This window comes from Bubalus bubalis, chromosome 18 (assembly GCF_019923935.1).
Source record: "Bubalus bubalis isolate 160015118507 breed Murrah chromosome 18, NDDB_SH_1, whole genome shotgun sequence".
In the NCBI taxonomy this organism is placed as follows: Eukaryota; Metazoa; Chordata; class Mammalia; order Artiodactyla; family Bovidae; genus Bubalus; species Bubalus bubalis.
Genome location: NC_059174.1, coordinates 13,243,156 through 13,263,049, shown reverse-complemented (window position 1 = coordinate 13,263,049; position 19,894 = coordinate 13,243,156). Strand labels below are relative to the sequence as shown.

At 57.8% G+C, this 19,894-nt stretch overlaps 1 protein-coding gene across 1 annotated transcript in view; it reads right to left on the bottom strand.

The window, feature by feature from the left end:
- The window catches only part of ZNF469 (zinc finger protein 469), a 247,373-nt gene that overhangs the window by 107,511 nt on the left and 119,968 nt on the right, over positions 1-19,894 (bottom strand). The window contains exon 3 of the mRNA XM_025268516.3: positions 17,478-17,580. The gene's annotated coding sequence lies outside the window, so the exon portion shown is untranslated. The remainder of the gene's footprint in view (positions 1-17,477; positions 17,581-19,894) is intronic.

The following is a 19,894-nucleotide window of genomic DNA, read 5'->3' as shown; positions in this document are numbered from 1 at the left end:
CTGCAGGGACACAGATGCGGTCCCGGTGACATCCCCGGGGCTGGCTTTGCTTTTGGGGCTACAGGGACCAGTCCACCTCTTTTCCTGCCCACTGTCTGTCTGGGTCACCCTGCTGTACTGAGTTAGACTGAAGGTGCTATTGGACGTGGAGGTGGCTCCTGTCCTTCACACTATAAATAATACCGCCCGGGACATCAATTGCTTCTTTTTTTTTTTCTACTATTAGCACTTACTAGCAATAAAGCTGAGCAATGCTGATACCATGTGTCTTTACAGAATTTTTGGCGTTTCCTTGTCTACCAAGCAAAAGCCTTGTGGGACAGTTTCCAAGGGTTTTCCATCTCTGACCCTTGTTCTGCCACACAGACAACATCTGGACCTGGGAGCCTTAGTGTTCCCATCTGTAGAGTGGGAACTGCTCCCCATCCACGTCATGGTCACAGGAAGGCATGGTCTCCTGGGTGGATGTTATTCTGACAGCACTCAGATAGACCCAGGGGCTGAGGTTCACAAGACCCCAGAGGGGTCATTTTCATAAGGAGGGTCTGAAATATTGGAGGGGGAGGCAGTGGGATGGTTGCATGGGTCAGATGCATGGGAAGGAGAGAGACCCAGAAAGCCACCTTTGGGTGGGTGCTGCACCACTTCTCTTCCAAGCTGGAAACCTTTGGGATTGGACAGGGATAATGCCAGTACCCGGGTGGCAGGTGTGGACCAGCCAGGTGAGAAGCCACGCTGGCTGCCCTCCTCCCCGATGTGGTCCAGTAGGGCCCCTCCTACATGGCTCTGCTGAGAGGACACCAAGTCAGGCAGAGAAGCCGCCTTTAGCTCCACAGGGTCCTGTGGGCTCCGTTTATAGATTTTGAGGCCAAGGCCCAGGTCTATGAGGTGCTCCCTCTCTGAGGGGAGACCCCCCTCAGCCCCTGTGGGGTCACTGGGTGGAGGCCACCTTGGATCCACCCTGCAAACCTGCCTCATGAGGGTGACGGATGGCAAGTCCCTCGTTCCTGGGCACCTCCCCCAGACCCCACTCCCTCAAGGTTCAGGACCCCCTGGTCTCAAACCTGAAGGTAGAGGTCCATGTGCTCGCCCTGTCTGGACGCCCCAGATTGTTGAACCCTGCACGTCCAAGCAGCCTGAACCCCCATTCGGACAGAGGTCCAGCTTTCAGCAGACCCAGCATGGTGGGGACGGGTGTCCTGCTGAGTGACCGTGCTCTGGGCAGCCGCGGGCTCTCCGGTCGGCAGTTGGGGACACTCTGTGTCTCTGCTCATGTCATCCTCACAGACACCAGTCCCCCTAGGAGTGGTACCCAAGGTTCCTGGATGAGGGGAGATGGGGCAGAGGACAGAGGAGGGCAGGGCCAAGCCATTGTCCAACCCTCTATGGGCGTGGCCCCTCCCTAGGGTCTCTGACTGGAGCCAAAGGCCGGCAGAGGACAGCCAGCGCTGGCCTCACCCTCGCCCAGGGCTTAGAGACCCTCCCAGCTTCCTGGGCCCACTCTGGAGGCTCTGATTCAGGGTGGCGGGGAGTTAACAAATACACACCAAACTGCCCTGGAGACTCAGGAGGGAGGGACGGAGCTGTGGGAGCTGCCTTCTGCGTTTCAGGCTGGGGGCTGGTCTCTGCCCCCTCTGCCCACTGGAGGAGGGAGAGCGGCTGCCTGGCTTCAGGGGCCAGCAGCAGGGGCCGCCTGGGGGAGAGCAGAGGTGCTCCGCGGGCCGGGGGGCGGAGCTGCAGGTGTACGGGGAGAATGCTCCCCTGTGACAGGCAGCTCCATCCGGCTCCTTATGGGCTTGGCGGCTTCCTCTGGAACATCAGGCTGGGTAGGCAGTCTGGGGCGGAGCAGTGGGCAGGTGTGGAGGCTCCCTGGCTCCCAAAGGTGCTGGCCTGGCCTCTTGGTGGCTCAGGAAGGGGCAGAGGGTCAGAAGGAGGGTCGGCCATCATCTGCTCCACGTCCCCCCTCTTACAAGGACCCTGGGGGGGCCTGGCCTTTTCCCTCTGCCTGCATCTGACTCTCTGGGGCAGAGGCAGGAAAGGCATCCTTCAGAACCCAGGAATCTTTTGGGTTGAGCCACAAGATGAGGGTCTTCCTGCCCCCTCTCCTCCTGAGCAGGCATTGCTGCGTGGAGGTCGCAGCCGCAGGAACATTCCCACATGGGGGAAGGCCACAGGAAAGCCTCGGAGCCTCCTAGCTTCCTCACCTGTGAAGTCCCTCAGCCAGCCTCCTGGTCACAGCGGGGCAAAGCGAGCTGGCAGGGGTGAGCGGGTCTGCAAAGAATGAAGGCATCGCCAGCTCCCCAGGTCAGAAGGGGCAGGCACCACCTTACAGGCCCAGCCGGGGACCAGGCCCCTGTGTGGCTGAGGTGGTGGCCACCGATTGCTGGGTGCGTGGCCATGGGCACCTCACTGTCCACAGTGGTCCCCCTTCACCTGTGCCAGGGCACCCCAGGCAACTGGGCCTCCATTGTCTCTGCTGAGAGGTGACTGCAGCGTCCACGCCACGAGGTTGTGAGAATAAACGAGGGCTGTGTTTTGGGACATGGAAACCTGATCTTTTAATTTGAACTCATAATTGGACAAAGGTTCTCTGGTCTCCCCCAACCCACTCAAAGAATCATATGGTTTTAAAGGCCTTTTTCTGATTCAAGGTAATTCCTTTCACAATCCCAGCTGTCTTTTTTGCCAAAATTGCCAAGTTGATCCTAAAATTCACATGGAAATTCAAGGGACCCAGAACAGCCAAAAAAAAAAAAAAAAAAAAAAAGATCTTGGAAAAGGAGAACACAGTCGGAAGACTGACACATCCCAGTTTCAAAACCAACTTCAAAGCTGCAGTAATCAAGACAGTGTGGTGCTGAGTAAGAACAAATACACAGATTAACGAGATGGACTAGAACTGAGAGTCTGGAAATAAACCCTCACGTTCGCAGTCAACTGATCTTGGACAAGCTTGCCAAGACAACTCTATGGGGAAAGGATAGACTTTACAACAAAAGGTGCTGGGATAACTGGACATCTCTATTTGAAAGAATGAAGATGGGTCCCTACCTCACACCAGACACAAAACTTAACTTGGAAAGAGTTGACAACCTAAATATAAAAACTAAAACCACAAAACTCTTAGGAGAAAACAGGAACAAACCTCTCTGATCTTGAGTTAGACAATGACTTCTTGCTATGACACCAAGGCACAAATGAAAAGAAAAAAAATTAGATAAACAAGAATTCATCAAATTTAAAACTTTTGTGCTGTGAACGGCATCATCAAGAAAACGAGAAGGCACCTCCCAAAGTGGGAGGAAGTTTTTTGCAAATCATACGTCTGATAAGAGAGTTGGATCTAGAATATGGAAAGAATGCTTGCAACCCAATAATAAAAAGGCAAAGAATACAATAGAGAAATGGGCAAAGGATCTGAATAGACCTTTTTCCAAAGAAGATAAACACATGGCCGGTGAGTACAGGAAAAGATGCTCAACATCATCAGCAGGGAAAAGCAAATCAAAACCACAGTGAGATCCCACCTCACATGCGCCAGGATGGCTAGATTCACAACGCCAGAGGACAAGCGCTGGGAGAACACGGACCAGCTGGGGTGTGACGTGGTGCAGTCCCTTTGGAAAACAGTCTCACAGTTCCTCCAAGTGCTAAACATACAGTTATAATATGGCCCGAGGTACCTGCCCAAGAGAAATGAAGACTTACGTCCACACAAAAACTTGTACGTGAATTTTCACAGTGGTACTATTCACAACAGTTAAAAAAAAAAAAAAAAAAGTGGAAAAAACCCAGACATCGCTCCACAGATGAACGTTTATCCATCCACCTGTACAAGGCTTCCCACTGGTGCAGCCGCGTGGTGACCAGTCACTCAGCCTAGACGCAGCGCTGCCTCAGGCCCCGGCTGGGGGACTTGAAAGCATGGTGCTGACTGAACGAAACTGCTCAAGGGGGCGTCTGTTTTATGTGAAACGTTGAAAGCCTTGGAAACAGGAAGTGAATTTGAGGGTGCTGGGATGGGGATGGGGCTGTGGGGGACAGGAGCTAAAAGGTCTGAGAGGTCTTTGGGGGTGAAGAAATGTCCTGGAATTTGATGGTGGTGCTGGTGGTGATGGTTGCATAACCCTTGAGTAGTGACTCCCGCTGAGCCGTATACTTGAACAGAGTGAGTTTCATGGTATGTGAGCTGTATCTAAATAAAGCTGTTTGGGAAAAACACTCACTGCACCCCTCTCCCTGCACTGACAGAGGCCAGGGGGACAAGGAAACTCGCTTTCTGGACCTTCAGGCCTAAGTACAAGCACAAGGACTCGAGGCCGGCCTTCCACACCGGCGCGGGACAGGAGCGCGCGACTCCACACTGTTTCTGCACCGCTTGTGTTTTCTGCAGCTCTGGGGCCACTGCTAAGCCTGCCCTTTGAGGCAGCCCGGTTGCAGCCGGGGGCAGAGGGCCCTGTTGTGGAGCACCCCTTCCCCGTCCCCCACGCCCCGGGCCCTGCAGCGAGAGCTTGGCGGGAGGCAGACTGGGAGCTGGAGGAGCGGCAGGTATTAGTCTGAGTCGGGAAGAGAAGCTGTGGCCCCACCTCCTGGTGTCCTGACGCTGATCACTCCCCCAACGAGCATCTATGGGCCGCCTCCTATAAGCACAGTGCTGGCCAGGAGGACAGGTGGTGCGCCATCCACAGCCCCAGACCCGTGCGAGCAGACTGGGGGCTGGGAGGGCTGGGAACCGGGCGAGGTGGACTGAAGGAAGCGACCACTGAGACAGGTTTTCAAGAAGCACCACACTGTAACATATTTGCTCTTTAAAGGAATGAACTTTATCTTTATCTGTCAGCCAGACTCAGAGATGAAATATTTTTACCATTAATACCATCTGGACTCCTCTGTAATTGTTTCATAAGAGCTTGGGGCCCCGCCAATGGCAAGGACAGAGGATCAGACCACAGGTGACCAGACCTCGTCCCCACCTTTTCTACCTCCTCCCCGTGTCTGTACTTCCTGGAAACGATGACCACCCCCCAGGAAAGCTTGGCCCCTCTTGACCAGCGTCTGCTGAGGCACTGCTCTCAGTGGGTGCGGCCCTGCTTGAGGTGGAGCTTGGGGCTTCTCTGAGCCTCAGTTTCCTTGTCTCTAAAGTGGGCACAATTATGCCCACGTCACACGTGCTGCTGTGAAGATCACTGGGGAACGAGGAAGCAGCACAACTGTCGGACGTCACCCCGCCGGTGACCCCGCCGCTCAGGACCTGACATCACCCTGATAGTGGCCCCTGCCCCCACGTCCTGGGATGCCCAGCCTTGCACAAGACCAGGTGGCCGGAGGCAGAGGGCAAGACTCGTTTACCTATAACCCGCCAAAACCATGTGCAGAGACACAGAGACAGACGAGAGGGTGGCTGGGCCTGCCTCACCCTGGGGACACCTGCAGGGTCCCCCACTGACAGCCCACACCCCAAAGGCTCCTTCTGGTGGCAGAACTCTCCGCAGGCCCCAAGCAGGCCCCGTTTACAAATGATCACCCACCCGTACCTGTGGACCATGTCTGTGTCCTGCCCCCTACACCACACCCAAAAGGTCCTGAGAGGAGCCATCCCAGGAGCACCCTCCTCTCCGCCGCAGCGTTCCGCGCACACTCGGGGAGGCTCCTGTCTAAAAGACAACCATCAGGGAAGCGAGGCCACCCCTCCAAGTGTCACCCAGTCTCAGACGCGCGAGGCAAGTCAGTCACCTCAGGGGTCATCACGGAGGACCCCCAGGGGCTGCAGCCTGTCAGGGACTGTCACCTGAAACTATCCCACGGGACTCAAGTCCTCCCTGCCAGTGTTTGAGCCGATGGTGGCTAAGCACCAGCGCTCCCGCTCTGCACGGATCTCAGCCCTGCAACAGGAACGCCACGGGGTGGGAGACGCTGCCGCAGGGCCCGGGGCACCGCCAGTGCGGAGTCAAGTGCTGCCCAAGTTCACCTCTGTGCAGCGTGGCTCCGGCTCGATGAAACGGACACAGGCGTACTCTCTCCAAGGGCCGGGGCTGAAGAGGGCGAGGGGCAGCTGGCCAAGGTGGCCTGGCTCTGAACCTGGGTCTTCCAAGCTCTAAGCCCAGCATCCATCCACGGACACCTTTTTGCCCACCCTGAAGGCAGGACATGTCTGCCCGGCCCGGGAAGCGCTTCCAGGGGACCCATCAATCAGTTCACGAAGCAGGATCAGCCTTGTTGAAATGCAAGTGACCTTGGGCCATGGGGGAGTCAACCTGACCTCTGAGAGTGGAGAAGTTCAGATTTTTTTTCCCAGGTCAAAGAACCAAGGTCAGACTGTGTAAGCAGACCTCCTGGAGCCAGGCCTCCCAGCGGGGCTCTGGTGCAACCAGGACCCACGCTGCTCTTTCACATCAGCTCCAGCTTCAGGCTGGAGAAATCTGGCAGCAAGGCAATGTGAACGGCCCCACGTAAACACCCCAGACACTCAGCTCCACCCTGGGCAGTGCCGCCGTACAAACCAGGAGAGGGAAGCTCCAGGCAGGGCACTCAGGCCCTGGCAGACAAGCCTGCATAGCACACAGCCACACACCTTGCTGGCACGAGTCCCTGGCTGAGGGGAAAACGCAGAGAACGCAGGCCCCCAGCCTCCAGCCTGTCCCTCCATCTGATCAAGTGGAAGCAGAACACGAGCTGGTGGGACCCCAGTGGGGCTTGGGCACAACCCACCCAGAGCCCCAGAGACCAACCCAGCACATCCAGAGAGAAGGGTGCCCGCCGGCAGGCTCTTGCCTCAAGGACCCTCTGCTCGGTGGGGTTGCCCACTGTCTCAGCCACTCAGGAGATTCCCGCTGGGTCTGGCCTGTGGCCCCAGGAGGTGGCAGCCTCAAGACCAGCCTCCCTCAGCTCATCGCAGACGTGACACGCATCTCTCACAGTGTCCAGAGCTCCAGGGTTGGGCCCCGTGGTCCTTGCCCCTCCTCCAGAGAAATGCTTGCCAGACGTGCTGGTCGAGCACATCACCTGGTGTTCCGTGCGCCTCTGATCCAACTGGAGCCACGGCCCCTCGAGGCAGCCGCATCGACCGGCCCCACCAGCACTGTCCTGCCCGTGGGCCTCCCACGTGCGCCCCATCCCACCCCAGGTGTCTCCAGCTCGCCCACGGCTCCTTGGGCCCTCTAATGGAGGACGTCTGCTCAACTCCATGTCCTCGGGGATCCTGCCCCACATCGGGGGCTGTGAGGGCGGCTCTCAGTAGGTGGAAGAAATTGCTGCTGGAGGAAGAGCCTGCACCGGGGTGTGGTGGCTCACTCCCCTCCCTTCAATATCCTCTGCGGAGCGCAAGGTGAGGCTTAGCAAACCCCTCCCTGAGCAGAGAGGGCGCTGGGGCTGCCGGCACTGCCGCCTCCTTTTTCTGGGACTGACTGGGCGGTGGTCGCAGGGCAATGTGATCTGTGCACCACGGATCAGTGCTGTGAGACGGCAGCTCTGATCAAAGCCCAGAGGCAACTGAGCCGTCACCACACGACTCGCGAGCAGTGGGGACAGCAAAACCCACCAGCATCCTCCTCGGACCCTCACTCTGCCCATCCCAGGGTCGGGCAGCTGTCACTGGTCATGGTGATGACCCCACGAGCACAGGCCGTACTTGATGGAAAATCACTCTTCAGTTTTTACAAAGACTTAGTGTTTATCCTTCAGAAATAATTTCCAGTCTTCTCTGTATACTCCCAGTGTTGAGACCTGCACAAACAACCGTCTTTGGTGTAAATTTACTCCTTTATCCAAATCCCCTTGCTTGTCCGTTGAACAAACAGATATTTACTCACACTGATCTACAAAGACAGGAAACCCTAGGCTTAGGTATTACAGTCCATTGAGGAACTGGGCATGTTGGTAAAAGTGTCTGGGAAAGGGGTCAGTTTTAGTGGGAAAGGCTTTGTGAAAGGGTGGCCTCGTCCTTCACAGAGCATGCCACCCAGAGATTCAGGCAAAGGCATCCGATGGGCGTTGAATGGGAGGGTTTGCAACATGACACGGAAGACATCGCTTACACACTTAAATCACAGGGAGAGCAGGGAGACAGCACGAGGCAAGTATTTGACAAAGGAAAGAGGGCAGGAAGGGAGGAAGGGAAGAAGGAAGTAAGGAACAGAAGGAGGGAGGGCGGGGAAGAGCACTCAGATCTTTGTTTCTTGGTTCACATTAAGGCCTCGTAGTTGCCCTGCATGCGGCCCCTCCACCTGCATCCCCTGCCCTTCGCTTAGTGTGAATCCAGCTTTAGGGCCCAGAGGAGGCCCCCGACCACCCTGATCACTGGCTCGTGGCAGCCTTCATCTTGTCCTTCAGGGCTGCATCTTGACCCACACGGTCGTTTGTTTAATGCTGGTCTCCCTGGGGGACTGGGGAAGAACCCAGAAGAGGCAACCATTTAGGATGAGAGGAAAACAGCATGCCCCTACGAAGATCTGGGGAAAGAAGTGGCCAGTGCAGACCTCCTCAGGTGAGAGAGATGCCTGAAGAGAGGCCAGAAGCTTGGTGGGGGTGAATAATAATTTCCTTGTCTGTTTTCTGTGAATAAGCCCATCCATCACATCCATCTACCCACAAACCCATTTATCCACCCATCTAGCCATTCACGCACCCACTGGTTCACCATCAATCCATCAGTGAATTTACCAGTCGACTGATCAATCCTTCAGTCCACCTGTCTGTCCAGCCACAGGCCTCAGTCAGTGCGTGAGTTGAAAGGGACTTGGGTTTGTGTCTCTGGATGCTGGCCGGCCCTGTTGTTGACCCCCATCATTCTATGTGAAGGTGAGGACGACTCCAGGACGTTTGGGCTGGAACTGCCATGACCCCTTTCAGAAAGACTGTGTCCAGGGCCGGTTTCAAATAGAGGATCCAGGACCAGGGAACTGACGTTCAGAGGGGGTTGGATCAAATTCAGCTAAAAAGAAATTTATTTCATAACACAAGCTGGAAGCAGCCAATCGACGGACAAAGTGGCTGAGGCGGTGACTGGACACACTGGCGTTCCCCAAGCAGCAGACACGCTCGCCGGAACACAGCGGGAGGGAGTGCGGCGGGGTCTCGCCTCCCCATCACCCTATATTCAGCCCGATTTGGTGCCTGCTCGGTCTTCTTCTAAGCCTTCCTGTGATGGCTTCCGGCTGTGGCCTTCACCACGCCTCACCCCACCCAGGGCTCTCCAGCCAAGCTCATCACACGCAGAGTCCGCTGGTCTCCCGCCACAGCCTGGGGCTGGGGGAGGGGCGGGGACAGCCCTTTCATGGACAGGTGAGCCGAGGCCGGGGGAGCCTCGGTTGCTGGTGCCAGGGTCACGCTTGAGCCCCAGGGCTCCTCTGCCTTCTGTGCCCTGGACCACCCGGCCCTGGTTGGAAATGAGCCGTGGTGCCATATCCTGAAACCTCGCCAGGGGCCTGTTAGCAGCTGCCCCCTTCTCTGGCCCCCCTCTTCCTCTGGGATGTCTGCCAGCTCATTCCCTAGCCCCAGCCCCACACCCTACTCTGCTCGCTCACACTCACTGCATCTCCCCACCCTCACCTGTGACCCCGCACCCAGACCCCTTTCATGGTCTCCAAACTCCTTCCAGAACCTGAGGGCAGAGCCTTGGCTCCCTGACCTCACTGACCTGGGATGTGGGCCTCATGCCCCCAACACCCATGATGGGGGATGGATGATGGGGGTCGGAGGATGAGGGGGACAGATGATGGGGGAAGGATGATGGGGGGGGGATGGATGATGGGGGCCAGATGATGAGGAGCCGGATGATGGGGGGGGGTCAGATAATGGGGCCAGGGGGAACGGAGGATGGGGCGGATGATTATGGGGATGGATGATGGGGGGGACAGATGAAGTGGGGTATGGATGATAGGGGTTGGGGGAGACAGAGGATGGCTGGGACGGATGATGGGGGGACAGATGATGGGGGCACAGATGATGGGGGGGTCAGATAATGGGGCCAGGGGGAACAGAGGATGGGGTGGATGATTATGGGGATGGATGATGGGGGGATGGATGATGGGGGGACAGATGAAGCGGGGTATGGATGAGGGATGGGGGGAGGCAGGATGGCTGGGACAGATGATGGTGGGGACAGATGATGGGGGGCACGGATGATGGGGTGACGGATGATGGGGGTGGCCAGGTGGCCAGAGGGGCTGCTAAGTGAGGGGTGGCCCACCATGCATCCACATCTGCAGCAGGAACGGCAGCATGGACAGCCAGGAAAACAGGGCTGACCCGGCGTCCACTAGGTCACGTCCGGTCAGGATCACGAGCAGCCGGGTGCCCGGCAGACGTGACTTGGCTCGTTCGTTCACTCATCCATCTGTCCAGCAGACATGTGCCGGGAACCCCCGGGTGCGGAGCCCCAAGATGGTGCCAAGTGGGGGCGCTTCCGTGACTCCAGAGTCGGGTGGGGCCGGGGATGCTGCGGGGCCCGATGTCAGCAGTCCTGCTCTGAGGCAGGACCTCAGGGCCAGGCTGTTTATATTCCCACAGTTATTTATGGGTGTGTGTGTGAGAGAACAGAGCCTGGAGCTCCTGGGAGCCTCCCAGGAAGGGGGAGACGCGCAGACCCAGGTGACGCTGGCCTTCACGGGGACCACACCCATGCACGCTGCCCACCAAGCTGGGTCTGTGACGGAGGCTCTTCCCCACCCTGTCCTCCAAAACTGCTCCTCTGTCCCCTCCACGGCCCAGCTGAAGAGGAAGAGGGACACATCCAGGAGACAACCTCAAGATCAAGGGCACAGGAAATTTCTGCTTTCATCTGAAAATCCGTCAGCTGCAGAGGAAGTCCAGAGCCAGGCGGATGCCTGGGCCGTGGCTCACGCACACATGGGCTCCCGCTGGTGTGAATGAGCCCAAGGCGAGGCTCCCGTCTGCGGTCTCGCCTCGTCCTCTGTGAGGAGCCGCCTCGCACAGCCCGGCCCCCGCGTCCACTGCCGAGCCCCAGCTCTGCGGGGGGCGGCGGGGGGAGAGGCTGGGACTGGGAACCAGTTGGTTTCCCAAGCGGTTCCCCGAGCTGATGCAGCCCCAGGCTCTGGACAGGCGGACGATCCCACGCTCAGATGACAGAGGGGGTTTCCTCGTCCCGGGGGAGGTGTTCCTGCTGAGGCAGAGCTGCACGAAGCCCCCGCCACACGAAACCCGCAGCACGCACGTGCCTTGGAAGGCCCCACGTTCGGTCCCCATGTGTCCGAAGGGAATGTTGGCTGGTCGTGCATGTCTGGAATCTGCTGGCAGGACTGAGGGCCGGCACACGCTCGCCTGCAGGTGCCTGCCTTTGGGGTCAAACTACCGGAGCAAGACACAGTTCCACCGAGATGCTCATATCTGCCTCAGATTCCTCATTTGTAAAACAAGTGCGGTAACACTTGCCCCCAGGGCACAGGGGTGGGGTGTTTACACGTATCTGCCCTCTCTGTAGACAGCTGTCATTACAGAAGGATAGGGGCCTAGAGGTCAGGGGACCAGACTGGGTCCTCGCAGGACGAGAAGTCCTGTAACCCTGGGTTCTCAGGCTCTTGGCTCCCGACAGGGGGTTTCATGGGTGGTCCCAGGGGTCCCTTCTTGCTTGGATATTCCAGGACTGTTGCCAATGGAGCCCTTGTTTTAGATTCATCGTGATGTCCTCCAACACCTGTTGTAGTGCTCAAGGAACAGGTGCTCAATTAATGAGTGGACACGATGAGTACAAATGCTGATGGTGTGATGCAGAGACTAAGTATCACAGAGTTACAGGACAGGACTGACCATCACTCAGGACTGAGAAGTGCGGAAGGCTCCCTGGAGGAGGTGGCTGTTGAGTCCAGCTGTAAAGAGCGAATTTTTTTGCGGGGGGAGTATAATTGCTTCACAAAGTTGTGTTAGTTTCTGCTGTACAACCATGTGAATCAGCTGTATGTATACATATATCTCCTCCCTCCCACCCCAGCCCTCTAGGTCCCCTCAGAGCACGGGGTCGGGCTCCCTGGGCTGCACAGCCGCGTCCCACCAGCGGCCTATTTCACACACGGCTGTGTGAACGTGTCATCGCCACTCTCCCAGTCCTTCCCACCTGCCCCTCCCCCGCTATGTCCACACGTGCATTTTCTACATCTGTGTCTCTATTCCTCCCTGGAACTAGGTTCATCTGTACCATTTTTCTAGGCTTCACATACATGTGTGAACTGTTTCTTCCTTTCTGACTTATTTCACTCTGTTTGGCAGATTTGGTCCATCCGTATCTTTACCAATGACCCAATTTAGTTCCTTTTTATGGCTGAGTAATATTCCATTGTATACATGTGCTATATCTTATTAAAGAGCTGTTTGAATGGGTGGAAGGAAGGAGTTGATGTTCCAGGCAAGAGAAATGCAGTGAACAAAGGTGCTCACGATGAATCAACAGCAAGTCCTGCCACCAAGGAGCCTGAGCGACAGAGCAAAATGGACACGTACCTCCCAGGCACCTTCTCTCAGGAAGGTGCTGGAGGGTGAGCTCCAGGAAGACAAGGAGTAAACTTTACTTTACTCCCAGGAAGACAAGGGAGTAAACCAAGAAAGTAAAGTAAACCAAGAAAGGATCTCGGAAAAAAGGGATCCAACGCTGGAGGAGGGCGGAGACACACCCGCAGGATGAAAGGGATTCCCGGAACCTCCCTCAGGCACCTGGCACGGAGAACATGCGGCCCCGATGGCAGCAGCAGAGGGCTCAGATGAGAGACGATGGGCAGATGGCCGTGTGTGTGTGTGTGTGTGTGTGTGCGCGCGTGCAGTACTGTTAGGAGACTCACACGACGGGGAGAGAGTGTGGGGTTACACTGGGGGTTGGTCTGTGAAACAGCAAGCCAGCCTACAACCCCTCCAAGACCCTTGCACCAAAACTGTGCAGTAAGAAAGGCTATCATGATATACAACAAACTCAACTGGGAACCGTGGCCCGGGACCCCTGTGAGGTCAGTGTTGACTGTGGCAGGGTTCGCCGTGGGCCAGGAGGCCTAGCGTGGACGGGGGCACCGCTGTGCCTGAAACGGGCCATCCAGAGCAGCAGCACCCAAGTGTCCTGGGAGACGGGGGGCCCGAGTCAGCTCCACGGACGGAGCCTGATCACACAGGACAGCGGGGCCGCAGGGAGATGCCCTGGGAGGAATGTGGTTTCCTGCACAAGACTCAGGCCTGTTTCATGGTCTAGGTATGTGCATTATAATAGTGATAACCCGATGAACTGAAGGAAAAGTGAGAGATGGTCCTGCCACCACTTGGTTGACAAGAGCCAGCCAGTGCGGGGGCGCCAGGGGCGGGCTGCCCTCTGGAGGTGTGGATGCTGGTGCCACCCGCGGGAGCACACAGCTTGGCTGGCGTGGTTGTGCACGTCCGACCTCCATCCACGAGTGGCACCCACATGCGTGCTGCATAGAGAAACCTTCGAACTCCAGGGGCTTGGGGCTTTCATGGTGGCTTTGCTGGTGGTGAAAGCCTGGAAGTGCCCTTGCATCCGTGGATGGGAGAACAGTGAAGAGTGGACCCAGCACACAAAGGAGGGTCAGCAGCAGTGGAAACAGAAGGCCCCCAGCTCGGACATCACCCCAGACGCGGCTCAGAAACAGAACACTCAGGGGAACAAGGCAAGCCACAGAACAAGATACACCCCAGCTAACACCATGTTAATAAAATTCAAAAACAAGCAAGGAACTGTAGGACTTAGGCACGCTATACATACACTAAAGCCGCAAAGAAAAGCGAGAGACTGAGAAAGGTGTGAGACGTGCCTACTTCTGGGGCAAAGTCCAGGATGGGGTGTTCCCAAGGGGTGAGAAGGGGTGGGGACGCCTGGGTCCTGGCTGGGCTGTGGGTACTTCTACACGTCGCTGCCCAGAGTTTGCACATGTCCACTCGATGGCATCAGATACACCCTCACAGGAAATGGGGGGGCAGGGGCCCGGTCCACACGGCCTTATGAGGCCTGGGCTGCGGCCTGTGAGCTGTGGTCGGTGTGAAGGGATGCTTCGTTCCCTCCCAGCTCAGCAGCTCACCCGTGTCCTGGGTGCCTTCGTCCCAGCCTAGCTGAGCGACGGCCTCTCGCTGGCACTGAGTCCACCCCCCTACACCCCACAGCTGCTGAAGACACAGCCCTGGCAGGGGCCCAGGCCAGGTGAGTGTGGGAGGGGCAGCTGTCGTCCACAGCCCAGATCAGCCCCTGCCTGCCCAGCATCCAGAGGATGGCATGTGGGCACCCGCTCTGTGGACAGACAGGTGTGACAGGCAGAGGATGGCATGTGGGCACCCGCTCTGTGGACAGACAGGTGTGACAGGCAGAGGATGGCATGTGGGCACCTGCTCTGTGGACAGACAGGTGTGATGGGTAGGGGATGGGGAAGGGGGTCGTGCCGAGTGAGCTCATGGCAAGCAGGCAGGAGTGGAAAGCCCTGACCGTCACCTGCGGACCGAGTTCTCGACAATGCAGCAGCCGGGACCCTGAGGAGCAGGTTGGTTCTGTCAAGTATGTGTGTGGGGGGGCGCTGAATCCTGAGTCCACCTGTGAAGGGCTCTATGGGGAAGGATGGGTGCTTAGGGAGTAGCTGGAGGGGTCTGTGATGTGGACAAGTCCCCACTCCCCAGGATCCTGGCCTCCCAGGAAAAGAATTCCATCCGGCTGACTGACCTGGACCACCAGGCATTAGATGTAGACGGTTGGAAATAAGACAAAATTAGACGATGAAATGCTGGCGTTCCACATCACGGGTTCCCCAAGGGTGATGCCCAGACACAGGGCCTCCCTGCGAGGCAGCAGGAAGCTCTGTGTCTGCCAGATTAGGAGTCTGGGCTGTGGACACCTGCCGCTATGGCCCTTTCTGTGGCTGCAGCCCCGCCAGACACTCAGTCCCCCTGGTGGGTAAAGAGACCCTGCCCAGATGCAGGAGTGGGCACTTGGCCTGAACTCAGCCAGGCAGCCCTTCCACCCTGACCACTGGGTTGGTGCAACCAGGTGCCTGGCCCTCCCCTGGCCCTTGTGGTAATGTGTGGCCCAAGCAAAGTGCCATGGCAGGCGAAGAAGAGCCAAAGCCCAAATGCGTTACTTGGCCTCAGAGTCCAGCAGTACCTGCACCTGGGTAGGTCAGTCATCTGGGTCAACAAGCTCCCTTGCTGCCCAAGCTGCCTCAGGTGGGCTGTCACTTGTCACCAAAGTTGACAGGCTGAGCTCCTTGGCCTTGATGCCAGGAGGTCGGGATCTGGCCCAGGTCTGCCTCACACGGCCTCTGGACTGTCCCGTGGGTGTAACCAGCGGCCCTCCTAATACTTAGAGTCTGTGGATGAGATTGTTCTCTGGGTTTGCTCAAAACAACCTCTTCGAATGTGGAAAAGGACAACAAAACAAAATTTAAAAGTTCAGGAAAAGAACTATTTCTACAAGTGTGGTCTCTGGCCCCCGGTGGCAGCCACAGTGATTCCAGGGTCACAGAATTCAGCTCCCTGGGCCCCAGGGCCTGGAGAGGGTGACTTCTCCAGCCAGAGGTGGCTGTAACGCTGCCCATTAGACTGGGCCCCCACAACAAGCCCAGTCTTGCTGTGGGATCTTAGTCGGCGCAGGTAACCCTCGACCTTCCCTTGGCGCTGCCAAGGCTGCTGACAGCCCTGTGGTTGCAGACGGTCCTTAGAGGGACGATGAGGACCCTGTCAGTCATCAAGAAACGCAAACTCCTCCACGAGGGGATGGGGTGGGGGGCGCGGGCCTGCCCAGAGCACCATCCCGAGGTGAAGGGACGGTGCCTCTCGGGGCTGTGAGTCCACATGCCTGGATCACAGGCTGGAGTCAGCGTCCCCATCCAAGGCCCCGGGAGCCCCCGCCCATCAGTGCACCCGAGACTGTGGCTCTGGACAGGCGGCAGAAAAGGCACCTAGGGAAGCCACAGAGACCCCACATACCCCAGCAGACCACACGCCAGGCCCCATGGCCCTGCCCAGAGTCTTTCTCCTGCTTCCCCAGGCTCGGGCAAGCTGAGAGCGTGGCAGGGAGCGCCCACGGACTTGCCAGCTGAGGTCACAGCCTGTGCCGTCTGTGTCCTTGCTGATGTCACGTCCCACCCCTCCAGCGGCCCGCGGATCCGTCTTACTCCTTGATACACTTCAGAGGAAAATGGCAGACATCCTGATGTACCATCCCTGAACACTTCAGCTGGCACTGCCCTAACCAGACTTCAACGTTAGCTTGTGTTTTTCTAGGGAAAATTTTATGTGCAAAACACACACTGTAAGGGTACCCATCGAGGAGCTTGACGAAGGCAACCCCCCCGAGTGACCCCACCCTGTCAAGACAGAGGCTGTGTCCCTCACCCGAGGGTCCCTCGTGCCCCTCCCCCTCCCTCCGGCTGCTCACACAGAGTACGCCTCGGTGAACATCAGAGCTGAAATGACCCGTGCGTGCTGCCGGGCCCTGAATCACCAGGAACGGGAAAGCGGGCTGGCAGATTTCGTGACATAACCAGTTGGCCGCATTCCTGAAAGACTTGCACAGGCCCTCCCCTTCCCTCTGAGTTATGAGCCACGATGCTGCGGTCCTGGCAGTTCAGGGAGCAGCTCTGTTTGAGGCTTGCAGGGAGGACCCCCCCGACCCCACAGATCTGATCAGAAACAAGCCGGGAAGCCACTTTCCAAGGGCAGGTGTATAGACAGTGAGCAGCGGCATCCATCCCCCCGGGAGTGTGAGGCAGGCTCGCCCGGCACAGGGATGACCGCCGTGGGCAGGGCCACCTCAGACATCTAGCGTTAGGCCCTTGCTCACTGTCTGCACGGCCCGCGGGCGGTCATGGAGGCTCCCCCACCAGGCCCAGGGATGGCCCTGGGGCTTCTCAGCACAGCCCCTGGTGAGCACCAATGCCCAGCCTGGCTCCGGGCATCACCACGGCTTTTCCTTCTGGGGCTCGGGGTGAAGGGCAGAGCCGGAGGCAGCTCACCAGCGCTGCCTCCCCTCCCTCTCCGTGGACAGAGCCAGCACTGACCTCTGAGCCCCTCCCAGCAGACACCTCAGGCGAGACAAGCGTCCTGTCCCCGGTCCACTGTGAGAGCCACCAAAACGCCTGGATCACGTCTCTTCATCCACAACCATCCCAAACCCAGCGCCGACATCAGCTCGGCACTAACCTAGAACCACGATCTGTGCCACACTGACTGGAGCTCAGACGCTGGCTCAGCTCTAACCACCTGCTGATGAGGGCGCAGACCTGACCCAAGTACGGACACCAACTCAACACTAAATGCCTGCCTTGTGGACACAGATAACCACCTGCTGACGCAGACACAGACCTGACCTGAGTACAGACACTGGCTCAACACCAAGCACCTGCCACGTGGACACAGAACTGACTTACCTATGGACACCAGCTCAGCGTTAACCACGCACAACGTAACCAGCAACGATAAAGAACAAGTGAAACGACAGGAAGTGGCGGCAAATCAAACTCCAGACAGAAAAGGAAGCCGTCCCCTACCTTGTGATCCCTGGACACAGACCGGTATCTCCGCTCGAGGGCTGTGCGGTCCACCCGCCTCTCCAGCTCCACACGGCTCTTCTCTCTGGGCCACCAGCCGACCCTGTGAACAACACACAAGGGTTTAGACGGGACACTCAGGAAGCGGCCCCAAGACTTCCTGGTGGCTCAGTGGTAAAGAATCTACCTGCCAACGCAGGAGACATGGGTTCGACTCCTGGTCCAGGAAGATGCCACATGCCTTGAGGCAACGAAGTCTGTGGCCACAACCACTGGACCTGTGCTCTGGGACCCGTTGCAACTGGAGAGTGGCTCCCCTGACTGCAACTGGAGAAAAAGCCTGCTTCCCGCAACAAAGACTGAGCACGACCAAAAAAAAAAAGCAGCAGCAGCCCTGGGACAGTGCGGGGCTCAGGAACCTCCACACCCAAACCCCTGGGCATGGGGGTGGGGTGGGCGAGGGGCCCTGCCGGACGGCCCTCCCACGCCATCCTCAGGGGTCTCCCTCAGGTGCCTGTCCCGGGACCCACCAGCCCCCTCTCCCCCACCTACGTTTGTTGTGCACACTTCCCCATAGTCACACCCCCACGAGCGTGGGCATAGACGGTCATGAGCGGGCTTGAGGTTTCTACGGCAAGGTTTCCATCACACCATCCTTATTTCTCTACCCTGTACCCCCTGGAGACAGCTAAGTGAGCAGCAGATTCTAGCATGTTCTTGTGGGTCACTGCAGTGTCCCTGGGAAGGGGTATCACTCAGGGGACAGTGACATCACTGCCCCTCCCCCACAGGCACCCCCTCACTACTCTGTGTGGGGCCAGCTGAGGCCCCACGATGCTCTGTGACGGCGGTGGGGAGGGCTCCCGGGACTGGACCCTCCTCTGCGGCCTCTGCTGCCGCTTCCTCCAGCCCCTCTGGTCCTTGGTGTCTTCCTGTGACCTTCCAGCCAGCAGCTCATGGTCTGGGACCCCTCTGCCTCATTGTCTTCCCCCACCTGTCCTCTCGATTACTCCTCTGACTCATCTAACGCACTAGTCCTTGGTTCCCATCCACAGTCCCTGCAAGTTAGGAGGAAGGAAGGAATCATGGCCTGTAACAAACATCTCTTTAAAAACTGCACTGGATTCGCAGGCAAGAGATGGGTTCCATCCCCACCCCTGCACTGGCTTCCGAGGACACCCGGTCCTGTGCCCCGTCTTTCAGTGCCTCTTTTAGGACATGAAGGTGAAGACTCATGCCTCCCTCAGGACTGTCGCAGAGACGGAGACCAGTTGTGAGGATGTGAGAGGTTCCAGGCCCGAGAGGCTCTGGAGGTGACAGCCCTCTGCCCAGCAGCTGCCAGCCTCACCGGGAGCCCACGCAGGACTCACGTGCCCGTGGGTGTCCGGGGCCCGGTCTGATTCTCCACGCTCTACCTGCAGCCAGTGTCCAAACGAGCGCTCATGAATCTGGAGCGCCCCCTGAAAACCTGCCTTCCTGCGCTCCAGTGAGGTTTCACATTTGAGAAGCACACAGGGGCCCTCCTAGCACAGCCGTGCTCACGGAGCCACGGGTTCATCCTCTCCAGGTGCGTGCCGGCTCCCACCACTCTCCTCTGATTTATCTAGGATCGTTTGGACTGTCAGTGAAACATAAAAAATAACTGCCTGCAGAGGCCAAATACACTGCAGGCTCCTATCTCACTTGTGGTCTAATTAATAGTTTCCAGGTCGCCATGGCCCGTGGGAACATCTGGGCCTCGTCTCTCCAGTCCACAGATGTCGAGGCCGGGCAGAGGCTGGGCTTCAGGGACCCCTTCTCACGCTCATTCTTCAAGGCTGTTTGTTCCTTTTTCATCTTTAAATTGGAGAACAGTGGTGTGCATGGGCATGGACATGTTTGTAAAATAGCCTGGCTCTTTGCTGCGGGGCTGGTGGCACCCCTTAAAATCTGTGGGTCATGTGGGACCACGAGGGCCTTCTCGAGACCCTTGGAGACAATGGACGACTAAAGACAGTATTCTGAGGCTTCCAGGAACCTCAGTCCTTTATTCTAAGGCAGCCCTTCTTTCGATTAAATCTTTCCCAAGTATGGCAGACACACAGAGGCATCCAGCTCCTCACACTGCCACGCCCTGGACGTGCCTGTGGACCAGAACCCTGACAGGAAGCACAGCGTGGCCCCGCCGCCCTGGGGGCCAGTCCGGCCATGGGCACGGCAGGTTGTCGGTAGGGTCGCTGCCACGCCCTGAACACGCCTGTGGACCAGAACCCTGACGGGAAGCACAGCGTGGCCCTGCCGCCCTGGGGGCCAGTCCGGCCATGGGCACGGCAGGTTGTCGGTAGGGCCGCTGTGCTGGTGGAGTCAGTGTGTAGCGCCACTCATTCAGCACTATGAGATACATCATCCTTTTATTTGTAATTGTGGTGAAATACACA